General features: G+C 43.9%; 1 protein-coding gene across 1 annotated transcript in view; it reads right to left on the bottom strand.

Moving 5' to 3' along the window:
• Window positions 1-14,508, bottom strand: part of LOC311238303 (cadherin-7-like) — a gene marked incomplete at both ends in the record, with an annotated part of 370,362 nt that overhangs the window by 144,453 nt on the left and 211,401 nt on the right. The window lies entirely within an intron of this gene.

The following is a 14,508-nucleotide window of genomic DNA, read 5'->3' as shown; positions in this document are numbered from 1 at the left end:
GTGCTCTGATGGGTATTGGTGTCAGGGAGTCTCACTCGAGAGTCACAGGCCTGAGCTATAGTCTCACTAAAGCAGTAGCGGACTGGCCACCGGGAGTACCAGGAGAAGTCCCGGTGGGCCGGTTGCTCTGTGGGCCGTTTGAGCAGCTCACAATACAAAAACAAGAGAGAGAGCGAGAGAGTGATGCGTCGTCGACCCACTTTGAATCTGCACCAGTCGACATCCTCCTGGCTATGACTGTGTTGCGGCTTTTTAAGTAGGCTAGTCTCCCAATTTAGATATTTTTTTGCATATGTTTTTAAAACGGCTATTTAAAACGATTGCATCCGATACATTTTCCAGTCATCTTGATACTCCATTAAAACTTAATTTCCCATTAGTTACTTAACAACCACTGATCTATGAAAACCTGACACTCCTCCCTCTCACCTCCCCTCTGAATGATCTAGCAGAGTTTATCTCGAGCTGCGCACTCTGCTCCATGCATCAGCGAGAGAGACTTTGGGTCATTGAAAAGCGCTATACAAAATAAATAAATTATTATTATTATTATCGTGTCAGTGGGAAGCGTTGTAAGGTTAAAAAGGTAAAGATTAATTATAAAACCACACATACAGTATGTAGAAGAGTAGGCTACATGCAGTAGCGGCCGCTGGGTACTTCGCCACTAGGGGCGCTATACCAAATATTTTGTACAGTACAGTACAGTACCACGCAACACTCATGGCAAGACGTGAGCGATTCGACACGCTCACTGCAATGAATCGGCTCTTATGAACGAGTCGCTCAGCTGTTACTACAACAACACACAACCAGTCAAATAAAGTATAGTCTAGACTCTAATTCACAACTTGAAACACAATATATAAATAGAAAAGTTAGAAACAAAACTCGCCCGTCTACAAACACAGGCAGATCTCTCCCTCTCTCCTTCTCTCTCTCACACACAGCGCGACGTGGAATCGATTCGTTACACAATCAGACCTATTATATACCAAGAATAACTTCAGTATGAGTACAGGGCTGTACACATATTTTGCATATTGTTAAACGAGCCAAGGCTAGCTATTAAACTATCGATATGAATCGAAAATCTGGGACCCTGATGTAAACAAGACAAACGTTAGCTCCCAGAACGATAGCCAGTTAGCCCGCACCAGCCTAGTACTAGTACTAACGTTAGCTGCCAGAACGATAGCCAGTTAGCCCGCACCAGCCTAGTACTAGTACTAACGTTAGCTCCCAGAACGATAGCCAGTTAGCCCGCACCAGCCTAGTACTAGTACTAACGTTAGCTGCCAGAACGATAGCCAGTTAGCCCGCACCAGCCTAGTACTAGTACTAACGTTAGCTCCCAGAACGATAGCCAGTTAGCCCGCACCAGCCTAGTACTAGTACTAACGTTAGAGAGAGAGAGAGAGAGAGAGAGAGAGAGAGAGAGAGACTCACTGTTTTTTTTATGACTTATACTTTATTGCATATTTTTTCTTTTTGCACACAGTACTTCAGGACAATACAATGAATGACATATTTTGCATCAGCATGGGTCAGTCCTGAAGGACAACATAGACACCTGGACCCCTAACGTCTAGGTTACACTGATACCCCCCATATGGGGGGGAAGACAGAAAAAAAATAAAAATAAAGACATTATAATAAGTAAACCTAAACAAACGAAAAATTCTACCATAACAAAAAAATAAATAAAAAATAAAAAATAGAAAGATAAATTAGACTAAGCCGAGAATATAATGGGAAGTAGTACCAAAACAGAAAGGAAACACCAAACGAAAAAATAAATCTACATTCAAACATAGAGCCATTCTTGTCTACATAAACATGGTGCATTTGTCAGGTATTCTATACACATGTGCATCGTCGCTGTCTTGGACAAGTGTGCCCCTCCTCCTTTTATAGTAAGTGAAATTGCAAATATTTCCCCCATTTGCTAGTATATTTGTCTCCTTTCTCTCCTAAACTAAAGGATATTTTCTCATAGGCAGCTACCCTACCCAGTTCTCCACTCCACTCTCGGAATGACGGGCCTTCTGGTGCCTTCCAGCCTCTCATTATGATCTGTTTGCCTATCATTATACTAGTCTGTATCCAATCAGCTAGGGGCTTTGCGATATGGCTAAGACTGCAGGGATCCCCCAGAATATATAAACCAGAACAGAAATCATACTCCGTCCCTGTGACCTCTGTGATGTAGTCATGTATGTTACTCCAGAAGTCTCTGATTTTCGGACATGACCAGAGTGCATGGACTAGGTCCCCCTCCCCTGTGTGACATTTCCAGCAATCTGGGTTCTCTTTCAGGCCCAGTCTATACATTTTAGAGGGGGTCCAATAAATGCGGTGGAAGATCTTGAATTGTATTAGCCTTGTTCTAATATCCCTGGACACCTGTTTGGGGATCCCCGAGATTATATCCCAGTCCTCTTGCTCAAATGTGACCCCTAGATCCTTTTCCCAGACTATTTTGAGAGCAGAGGATATCCCACTGCCCTCCCTGTCGATAAACATGGAATAGTAGACCGAGGCCTCATGTCCCAACCCAGAAATAGCCAAAATCTTTTTCAGCAGGTCTGTACCCTGGGGGAGGGTCTGTGGCGAGCCAAATGTACCTACTGTATGAGAAGATGCCTCAATTGTAAATATCTCCAAAATTGATTGTTGGCCAGCTGATATTGTTGAATCAGTTTTTCAAAAGATTTTAATGCATCGTCTTCATAGAGGTCCCCCAGGGTGAGGATGCCTTTGTCTATCCATTCCTTCCACATAAAGGGGGATCTGCATATACACAATTTTGGGTTGGCCCATAAGCCTGCTGACAGGCTTAAATGGGGGTTGATATGAAAGATGCGAGACACCTTCTTCCATACGGCCTGTATGTGAGAGATAATAGGGTGAGTTCGGGCAGTTGGTGGTAATTTAGCTGTAATATACGACAGTGGGGGCAGCCGTGTGTATACCGACTGCTCCATTATGTACCATGGAGGCGCTCTCTCAGGGGGCAGGGCCCACTGTGTCATATGTCTGAAACTGTAGGCATAATGATATAGTAATAATTTGGGGAGACCCAGGCCACCTCTGTCCACAGGCTGTTGTAGTTTACCAATACGCATCCTGGGTCTTTTACCGTTCCACAGGAATGTGTTGCATATTCTATCAAATTGTTTAAAATACTTGCTAGGTATTGCTATCGGCAGTGACTGGAGGAGGTAGTTTACTCTGGGAATGCAGTTCATCTTAAGAACATTAACCTTGCCCCATAGTGACAAGAAAAGGGGAGCCCATCTCTCCACATCCGCTGAGATTTTACCTAGTAGTGGGTCAAAGTTGACACTAACAATGTCGTTTACTTGCTTGGGGAAAAGAATCCCTAGATACCGAATACCCTTTTCAGGCCACTGAAAGGAGCCATCTTTAAATAGTGATTTGGGGCAGTAGGACGTTAGGGGAAGAGCCTCCGACTTCGACCAATTAACCTTATACCCTGAAAATCTTGAGAACGTATCTATTGTCTTGAGTAGTGCGGGTACAGCATTGCCTGGGTCTGTAACAAAAAGCAAAATGTCATCTGCATAAAGCATACGTTTTTGGGCCGTGCCCCCCACTGTAACTCCAGGGAAACTTGGGTCCTTACGTATAGTTGCTGCCAGGGGCTCAAGCGCTAAACAGAAGAGCAAAGGAGAAAGGGGTGACCCTTGGCGTGTCCCGCGGCCTAGTTTGAAATATGAGGAGATTATCCCATTTGTTTGCACCGCTGCCTCCGGTTGGTTATACAACAACTTCACCCATTTTATAAAGGTCTGACCGAAACCAAACGCCTCCAGGGTTGAAAATAAGTACTCCCATTCTACGCTGTCAAACGCCTTTTCCGCGTCCAGTGAGATGGCGGCCGTTGGTTCATTATCGCTACTGACTGCCCACATTACATTGATAAGGCGTCTGACGTTATCAGACGAATTTCTTTTGCGAATAAACCCAACTTGGTCAGGATGCACCAGGGAGGATATTACTCCATCCAAACGGTTTGCCAATATTTTGGAAAGCACTTTTACATCCTGGGAAATCAGGGAAATTGGACGATAATTCTTGCACTCGGAGGGTTCCTTATCTTTTTTCAATATTAAAGATATCAAGGCCTGTGATAGGGTGGGGGGTAAATAGCCTCTATCCAAAGCTTCAATATACATACTCTGCAGTAGAGGTGTCAACTCTGTTGAGAAGCATTTAAAGAACTCAGCTGTAAGACCATCAGGCCCCGGCGCTTTACCGGACGGCAATTTCCTAATAACCTCTGCTATTTCATCTTCTGTTATTGGGGCGTCTAAATACTCACGTTGAGCCGCGTCTAATGTAGGGAGATCCAGCCCGCTAAAAAATAAAGGAATTTCCTGCTGTGTCGCCTTGGAAGAGGAAGTGTAAAGACCCATGTAGTATTCTTTGAAAGTATTGTTAATATCGCTAGCCTTAGTCACGACGGCTCCCCCCTGTACCTGAATAGCCGAAATAGTGGATGATGACTCCTTGTGTTTAATATACCTGGCCAGCAACTTCCCGGCTTTGTCCCCCGATTCAAAGTAATTCTGCCTGGCCCTAAACAATCCAAACTCGACCTTCTGTGAAAGGATACAGTTATACTCATATTTTAATTGAGTTACAAGCCTTAAGTTATTTGGTGATATTTTTTGTTTGAGCTGACCCTCCGCAACCAGCATAATTTTTTCTAAATCGCCCATTTTTTTGGCGTTCTGCTTTTTCTTATATGATGCATATTGAATTACGTGACCCCTCACAAAAGCCTTCAGAGCTTCCCAAGCAACCCCTGCTGATGGCGCGGAAGGAACATTTGTCTCTATATACATATCAATCTGATTTTTCAGCATGGCTTTAAAGTCTGTATCCTGCAATAGAGATGAGTTAAATCTCCATCTAGAGGACCTCTTTGCACGGTCAATGGGGAGCAGCTCAAGGGTCACCCTTGCATGATCTGACACTATAATGTTGCCAATTGAACAGGCCAATGTAGATGGGAGCAGATCTTTAGAGATAAAAAAATAATCAAGCCTTGAGAATACACCGTGAACCGAAGAAAAAAAAGTATAGTCCCTCCCCTTAGGATTTAGAGTACGCCAAGCATCTACCAGCCCCAGGGCAGAACACATTCCTCCCACTGTGGAGGTTGATCTGGGGGGTCTAGCAGTGGTTGGTGTACTTCTATCCAGAACAGCATCCATAGTAATATTCAAGTCCCCTGCCCATATGACTGGATAGTCACCCATGTCATTTAATTTACATTCCAGGTCAGTAAAAAACATTGGGACATCCCCATTAGGAGCATATGTATTGGCTAGGATAAATACTTTCCCCTGAATCTCAGCCAAAATAATGACAATCCTCCCTTCTTCATCTTTGAGTTCTCTCAGACATTTAAATTGCAGCTGTTTGTTCACTAGTATAATGACTCCCCTACTTTGACTGGTACCGGCACTACAGAACACGTGACCCACCCATCCCTTACATAAGCGCTTTGATTCATCCAATGACAAATGACATTCCTGCAAAAACATTATATCATACCTGGAGGATTTCAATTTATAAAGTACCTTGTTCCTCTTGATTACATTACCCAATCCATTTACATTCCATGTGGCGAGGCACAGTTTATTATTATTCTGAGCAGACATGGGCGTGTAGAATAGTAATAATGACCGATGATATACTGACAACTAAGTGAAGTATTTTTAACCATGTCGACAAACGCAGGGCTCTTGACAAAGAACAATAAAAAAAACATGACACGCTGTAAACAAAACATAGCGTGATGAAAAAAACACAAAAAAAAAACTAAAACAAAAACACAGACAGATACGATTCTGGTCCATGATCCGTCGGTAGAGTGGTTCGCTCTGAGCGCCGCCCACCCGCGGCATTGTTTTGGCAAAAGTTTGCGCACGTTTGTCATAAAGTGACATCATTCATTCTCAATGAATTAGCGAGAGTCCAGCTCGTTTAACGCTAAAGGAACGCTAACGGGATATTGAAGGACAGCCGGTAGGCTAGTAAAAGGAAATTAGAAGAAATCAAAATAAAAAATAAAAATATCAACCCCGCTCATCCATAACGAGCGAATATAGAACAAGTCATACCGCAAATGTCATACGTGGGGGATAAATAGCAAGTAACCAAGTCACTGCATTGTTCAATAGTCTTGTAGGCTAGTCCCCAGTTGGCTCACAGTCAATATACTACACCTTACCGGCTAGGATGATTCCCTTTCATACCGCTGCACTCAGCTGGACCTTGAACAGGTTAGCAGCCCTCAGATAAACTAGCGAGCTAGCCAGCCAGCTTGCTCAGCGAGCTTCGGATGAAATCCATGGCTTTCTTCGGGTTGTCAAAGCGCCTGGATCCCTCGCCGGTGTCAATTCTGAGTGTGGCCGGGCGCTGCAGTGCAAATTTAACCTGCCGTTCATGTAGGGCTTTCTTGCAGTCTTTGAAGGCATCCCTCTTAGCCTGTGTGCCCCTGGAATAGTCAGGGAAAATCATGACTCGTTTTCCATTCCATCTCAGCTCTCCCTTCTCCTGCGAGGCGCTTAGGATCTTGTCTCTATCTCCCAAGCGAAAGAATCTTGCGATCAACGTGCAGCTTCTGCTTCGGTCCTCCGGGGCGGAGCGGGGAGTCAGTCTGTGAGCACGCTCGATGTACCACCCCTTAGCGGGGGTAGTGATGCCCAGCAGCTCCGGTATGAGATTCTCGAGGAAGGTATTTGCGTCCCCTGTCTCGCTGCCCTCCGGTATCCCGACGAAGCGTAGGTTATTGCGTCTGCTTCTGTCCTCCATGTCGTCCATTGTATCGCGAATAGCCTCCATCTCAGCTCTGGTAGCGGGTGGTTCAGACTGTAGCTGTTTGAGAGAGACTCACTGTTTAGTTGAAACGTCAGGGCAGGAGAGCTTGATATCCGCCATATAGCTTGTTAGCCAAGTGTTAGCTCAGCTGAGCTCGTCGACGTTAGCACAACACTCAACAAGTACATTCCTTTGTCCATTTCCGCTCGAACAGACTGCAAACTACCTGGCGTTCTATCGCCATGCTCTAAGACAAACTCTAACCTTAACCAACTTTGAAAGAGTGCCTAAGCTTAACAGTCTAAAGAAAGAACTTGCAGTCACGGCACGGCACGCTCTAAGACAAACAACAGTCCTAGTACCAGGAACCAAGCGAGAAGCTAGAATTGGAACATTAGAAATTGGATTCGGCCAATCAGAGATCGTCTCTGTGAAATTCTGCCATGGAAAAAAATACTGGCGTCGGCCAATCAGAGAGCGTCTCCGCGAAATGCGGCTATGGAAATTCTCACGGAAGTTCACGCTGCTTTCTAGACCGCTTCAAATCGCGCTCGGATTCCAACATAATAGTCATATTTCAACGCACAACGCCGTATGCACTGATTGGCTGTGACGGAGACAGCGATCAAACTGTGACGCGCACTCAGAGCGCTATCGCGTATAGCCCGGGCCGAGAAATACAAAAAAAAAAAAAAAAAAAAAAAACGTGATGTCACTTCCTGCTCTGGAAAACGATGTTTTTTTAATTTAGATAATAACGTTATATTGTGCATTGGAAATACAAACATACTTAAAATGAGTAAATATTATTAATTTTAAACATGTTTATATTATTTATAGGGCTATAAAACACAAAAACGAAAAAGTTTTATTGTCTTCTTCTCTGATTTAACAGCAGCTGGCCAGCAGGTGGGTCGGCGCCCTAGCGCCCCTAGTGGTAGAGCCGCCACTGGCTACATGTGTTGCATGTGTCTGCTTTGTGAAAACATGTCTAGTAATGACAGGCCTACCGACTTTCCTGAAGCAGGTAATAACTGAAAAAAGCCAAACAGAACCGTACGGCCCCCTCGGATGACTGTTTCCAGAGTACAGAGCAAGAGTGTCACACATCCTACTAATGTTTATCTCCTGCCAACAGTTCATTAACATTGTATATTATGTACAGTAAACCTGAAGTTCTCTCTCTCCCTCTGTATGCATCTCTCTTTATCTCTTGTACCCCTTTTCTCCCTCTGTGTGTGTGTGTGTGTGTGTGTGTGTGTGTGTGTGCGTGTGCGTGTGTGTGTGCATGTGCGTGTGTGTGTGTGTGTGTGTGTGTGTGTGTGTGTGTGTGTGTGTGTGTGTGTGTGTGTGTGTGTGTGTGTGTTCTGTGCCTCCCTCTATGTCTATCCCTCCTGTTCTCCTACCTGGGGGGAGAGATAATCTAAAGCTGCAGTTATGGACTTTGTGGGGATCAAGCTGTCTGTAGCCTACTACATTATTCAATTTCTATGGTTATGGTCTTTACTACAGTTGTACTACATACATTGACTTTACTACAGGGACACTTTAGTTATTTGAATCATTAATGACAGTACATGATCATGCTTTTATATAATGTGAAATATTTCTTTCAATGTCGCTCCTGTATCCATCCATTATGCTTAGCCTATAAGCGGTGGCATTAGGCCTGGTGTGTTTGTATGTGCGTTGATGGGACAGGGGTGGGGGGATATCCGCAGGCTGTGTGTGGTGCTCCGGTCTGGGTCAAAAAGCCACATTTTAATCCCTGTCTGTCCCTGCTAAACACCCATCTCACTTTAAGATAGTTGTGATCTGGGGCGCCCTCGTGGCGCATACCATAGTGCCTTGCACACCTATGCGGCCGTCCCGGGTTCGCTTCCCTCTCCCGGGGGATAATTTGTCGCATGTCTTCGCCACTCTTCTCCCGTTCACCCTCTCCTCTGTCAGTCATGTCTGACCAGAAAAAGCCAGAAAAGCGCTAAAATAAATATTTAATAAAAAAAAATAAGATATTTGTGATCTTTGTGTTCAAATTGTAAAATCTCATGCTCTACTTACTACACCTCCTGATAGCAGCGTATTGGTATTTAAGGTTATTTTAATAACTATTTCCCCCCAGGCAGTTTAATTCAACAATTGCACCCAAACAGACTCCAAACCAGCTTTAAAGGTATAGTTTGGATTTAGTTTGATATGAAGTACTTGCTACTGTAGTTGTGTAAGCGATGGATAACCATTAGTAGTTACAGAGTTCTGGCCGAGTTCCGAGCTAACCGGGAAGCTTAAGACAGGCGGCACACAAGGTCTTGGATCAAATGTTTAATCCACACAACTTTATCATTACTATGCAGGATACATGTTACTATGCACTAGAGCTATTTCCGAGGCAATGCATGTTCTTGGTATCTAGGGACAGCTATGGATCTCAGGGAATTTATTCCCAGTGTCAGAAATATTGTGTCTGTTACTATAGGCTTGAGTAAATTGAACCAAAGGAGAATACATTTTCTTTTTTTTCTTCATCTTTGACGGTGAATAACACCATTCAAAAAATTACCAGACATGAAAGATTGCCACTGAGCTCATTCAGCACCTTCATGAGATCACGTGTACAAAAAATCTAAGAAAACCGTGTATGAAATCTACTGTAAATGCAGTAACCTTTTTATAATGTAAATTGCTCCGCTATTTTTCATTAGATTGCAACGCGTTTTTTTGCTAGACATTCACAGAAAGGTAGAGAAAACGAACTGCATTCTATTTTTTGCCAATAAGGTTCAGGTTTGTTCCACCCATGAAATATGATCCTGAAAATAACGATAAAAACAGCTTCACTGTTAGAGTGGGTACATTTAGACAGCATGGTGGTGTTATAGGATGTAGGACCCACACGCAGACAGGCAGAGGATGGGCAGGAGGCAGGTGTTGCTTCTCAAACAAAAGAAGGTTTATTGGTCAGGAGCAATAGGGCGTTCACGCCCCAACAAGGATGACTAACAAAAAGGGCGAGACAGTCTCCACAAACCCTATATAACGAATACAAAGAAAAGGCCAGACGACTCAGTCTCCGCAAAACACTAAACGAAAACAAAACACTTAAACAGGGAAAAACAAATGGGAGAAAACCAGTCTCCAAAACGGGATAAACAGAAGATAACACGGCACTTGGATGTTGCAAACGTACATACACTCAAATATAATTACCTATACAATAATGCAAAGCACGATACCGATAACCACAGTACGAAACATATCCTCCAAAACGGGAGCGATAAGAGTTGCTTCCGGCAAGAGTACTCACGTCGCGGTCAGTGAACGACAATGTGAACTGCATAAACAGTGACAAGGGTAACAGGAGTAACAGAAGCAATGACCCGACAAGGAAGGCAGGGCAGACAACATTTAAATACACAGACTGATTGAAACATGAGGGTGATTGGAAATGACACACACCTGGGAACAGAAGGACAAGACTGGAGTAAGTCTAAATAACAACACAAGACAAGACTAAACACACTAGGGAAATAACACTAAAGACAAGCATCATACCTAGAACAGACAAGGGAGCACAAGGGGTAACAGAGACACAGGAATAGACAGCAAGATGGGGAGAACACTGAGAAACATGGACAGTTTGACCAGACACAAATGTACACAGAGTTCAAGGGGCAATGATGAGAATTGTCCAGCAGGTGGAGGTATAAGTCCATGCAAATGTGGGGGCTATGAGGCAGGACTGGGTGGAACGTAACACTTCACGCTACAAGTCAGATGATTTACAGGGGCTGGCGTGAGCTGGGAAGTGTCATTTTATGAAATTTGAAAGCCCATCGAAAGCCCTGGGTCTCTTCTCTCAAAAGACTACACTCAAGTTACTGTAGGTTGGACCATGTCCTTGCGTCAATATGCATATTTTTCTGACTCGATGCGCTGAGATTTCTATAAACCCATATTTCACTAATAACACTTAAAATCATTGGTAAACAAACGTAGTGCTGAAAATATACACTTTGACTGCTGTTTTTTTTTTATATATTTGTTTTATCTTTTTCCCCCTCCTTTTTCCTCCATTTTTCTCCCATCCCAATGTTAGTCGTTATGCCAATTCCCAATCCCCTTCCTGGTCGCTGCGCACCTACCCCCTACAGTCGGTCTGGGAGAGTGGAGGCTATCACATGCTTCCTCCGACACATGTGTAGCCAATCAACCGCTTCTTTTCACCTTGCAGCGTGGACTCTCACTGAGAGGGTGTAATGTGTGGAATGATCACACTACCCCCCTTAGATCCTTTCCTCGCTGAGCAGGCGCCCCGACTGAACTGTAGGAGTCACTATTTACAACGACCAGGACCCACCCACCGGCTTTCCCACCCTCTAACACTGCCAATTGTGTTAGTACGACGGCCGGCCAAGCCGGAAGCAACGCCGAGAGCTGGGCTCGATACCAGTATGTCCTGCGTTGGTGGCGAGCACCTTGCCTACTGCGCCACCCAGCCGCCATACTTTGACTGTTTTGACAGGGTTAGGGTCTTTACTATTGGCTACATTTGGAGAAAGAAAATGCAACATTAATTCATACATTCTGTATTGATTGATTTATGGTGTGATATGAATCTCTGCCCTGTACCGGGCCCGTTGGGGTTAAGAGGTTAAGAACAAGGGCGCACACCAGTCTGTCTGACTTATGACTGCTCTTACGTGCTTGTAAGTCCTGCTCTTAGCTACAAGCAAATCATAGCAAATCTCAGAGAAGGAACCGTTCATGAATGCCAAAATCGGCCCGAAAAGTTTGTAATTGGAGTTATGATGAAATTTTACTTTTCTCGTAAGTCAGTTGGCGAATGAGGACCAATTCCCTTGTTTGAATTGAAAATAAAGTAAAATATCATCTAAATCGTATCCGTTATCAGCTTAATTCATTTGAAGTATGAGTTGGTAGCCGAGGGTGCCCCTCTTTTTTACTTCCATGGCATAGAGTCCTGTGGACGTGTCCCTAGAAGCCAGTGAAGGGGGAGATCGTACGGTATAGTGCTGTCAAATTAAGGCTGTCAAAATTAATGAGTACATTTTTTCAATTAGTTTGAAAACCTTAACGTGTTTAAAAGTTAATTGACCACAATTAATCACCCTTTTTGACCCCGGCCACCTCCCATTACCTAGACAGCCAGCCGCGGTGGGAACATGTGTTTACATTCCTGGTGACTCTTGACATGCAGAGAATAATGAGTGATAGCGTTGTTGACGCCAACGTGTTCCTGTTTCCCTTTCGGAAATATATTTGCAGTGGGCTCGTCTGATATTGTAATGGGCTGCCACAAATAAACCTATGTAATAATAATGCAGGACCTGTCACAGAGGTCTTTAATTGGCATGCAGACAACTCTCAATGTTAGCGGCAGACAGCGGTTAGTTTAGCACACACACCGGAACACACACTCCTGCCCGTCTTCGTCACGGACGCAACAGCGTTAGCGATCTGTTGTTGTGCATGTTTTCCCATTGGGTTTCTCTTATCGGGGAAGGGGGCCCTTGCGAGCACGGGGAGAACATGCAAACATAGTTTCCAAAACTATGTATGGGAAACATTGCAAATATAGGTATTTTAGAGTTTGGTCTCATCGAGTGTGATCAGATGTGCAGACTCTCGCTTTAAAAGAAAACAAGCACTGCCGTCAAATGCTATTTCCAGATGTTTTTCTTACATACAACTTTGAAAGAATATGATTGGAATCCTGTGTTTTTAGCATCACTCAAGAACTATGTGGATCGGGGGGCGGAGCTAGAGGTGGCATGGAGTAAGACGTGTTTCACAACAGCTCCCCACAAACTTTGAAAAACACACTTTTTACCCCCATAGTCTTCGTTTTATTATTATTATTATTATTATTATTATTATTATTATTATTATTATTATTATTATTATTATTATTATTATTATTATTATTATTATTATTATTATTATTATTATTATTATTATTATTATTATTATTATTATTATTATTATTATTATTATCTTTTTTTTGTTTTTATTTAAGTAACATCGACAGGTCGAACATTTCAAAATTGTATATGGATATGGCAAGCAAGCGGACTGCAGGACGACCGGCAGCCTATAGGACACCAATTGGCTCCTCGTGTTCCACAGCTGGCACAGCAGGGACAGAGCTAAGTGAAGCTAGCCTTGCAGCCATTAGCAAGCTTATAGAAAGACAATTTGATAAACAAGGCAATTGAACCGGTGATGGAAGAGGTGGAGACTAGGCTTGGGCGGTATGAAGGTATTACGGTATACCAGGGTTTTTCAAAATCCCGACGGTATTGAAAATCAATACCGTCAAAATCACAGATGTGTTTCAGTTTATATTACATTGAAACAGAGTTTTAACAGTGGTTGGTTGTAGTGCACACACGCGCCAGCAGAGGGGGAGACCAGTCCTCACTAGTGGAGCGAGCCGCAGAGCTGGTTGTCTACACACAGGAGGAGGAGGAGGAGGAGGAGGAGGAGGAGGAGGAGGAGGAGGAGGAGGAGGAGGAGGAGGAGGAGGAGGAGGAGGGGAAACCCCGCTTCAGTGGTTGAAATTAAATGAGACACGCTTACCGTTGCTGGTGCTGCGAGCTAACTGGCTATTCTGAGATCTAACTGTTGTGTATGTGGATCACAAGGTGTTCACGCTTTACGGTAATGTTGCGACAGTGCTGTGAAAATACCATAAGCGTTGTGGTAACGAGAGTGTGTGTTGTTGTGCACTGGTGGAGCAAACGGTAAAACGTTACGTCGCAGTCCGGTGCGTTTTTGAATACACAATACTAACGTTACTAGTACTACGGTGCTGCAGGCTAACTGGCTACCATTCTGAGAGCTAACGTTAGTAGTACTAGGATGCTGTGGGCTTCTGGCTACCATCCTGAGACCTAACGATAGTATCACTCTGATGCTGCGGGCTAACCTGGCCATCTCCGTGATTTGAAAATGAAAGTCATACCGTCATATACCGTATACCGGGGTATTATGTCATCAGCGTATGACGGTATGACATTTTTTTTACCGCCCAAGCCTAGTGGAGACGCTGCATATAAGATCCTCGGCTAACGCTAACGAGGTAGCCTCGCTCACTGAAGAAGCCTTGAGACAGAGCGAACGGTTGAAGCAACTGGAGGAGGCCTTGCTCAACAGACAGATGGAGGTAACCAGAATGCAGGTAAGAATTGGCAAGATGCATTCCCGAGAGAGATGCCTCAACATAAGAATCATTGGAGACTTCCGGTTTGCGACGTTCTAGTGAGCAGCCATGTGAAAGTGCTCCCGGTCAATGAATATCAAAAAAAGGAAGTAAAACAATTCAAAACTAAATAAAAAGTGAAGATTCGAGGACAAAATTAAAGAAAAGCAACCCCAGATGAAGTAAATACACAGATGGAAAAGACTCAACACGAGGCAATGATGGAACAGGTAGAACAAGCTAGCGGGACGCTGAATGTCAATGCAGAGAAGCTACAGGCTAACATACAAACTAGCTTACAAGCTAACATAGAGGCTAACCAGGCCACCACGCAGATTGGATTAGGAGCAATGCGGAGCATATGTAACACTGAAAAATCCAACGGAGGTGGCAATGAAGCGTCGGAGCTATGTAGAAATAAAGAAAAT

This window comes from Notolepis coatsorum, assembly GCF_963971535.1.
Source record: "Notolepis coatsorum genome assembly, chromosome: 12".
In the NCBI taxonomy this organism is placed as follows: Eukaryota; Metazoa; Chordata; class Actinopteri; order Aulopiformes; family Paralepididae; genus Notolepis; species Notolepis coatsorum.
This window is presented reverse-complemented; position numbering and strand designations above follow the sequence as displayed.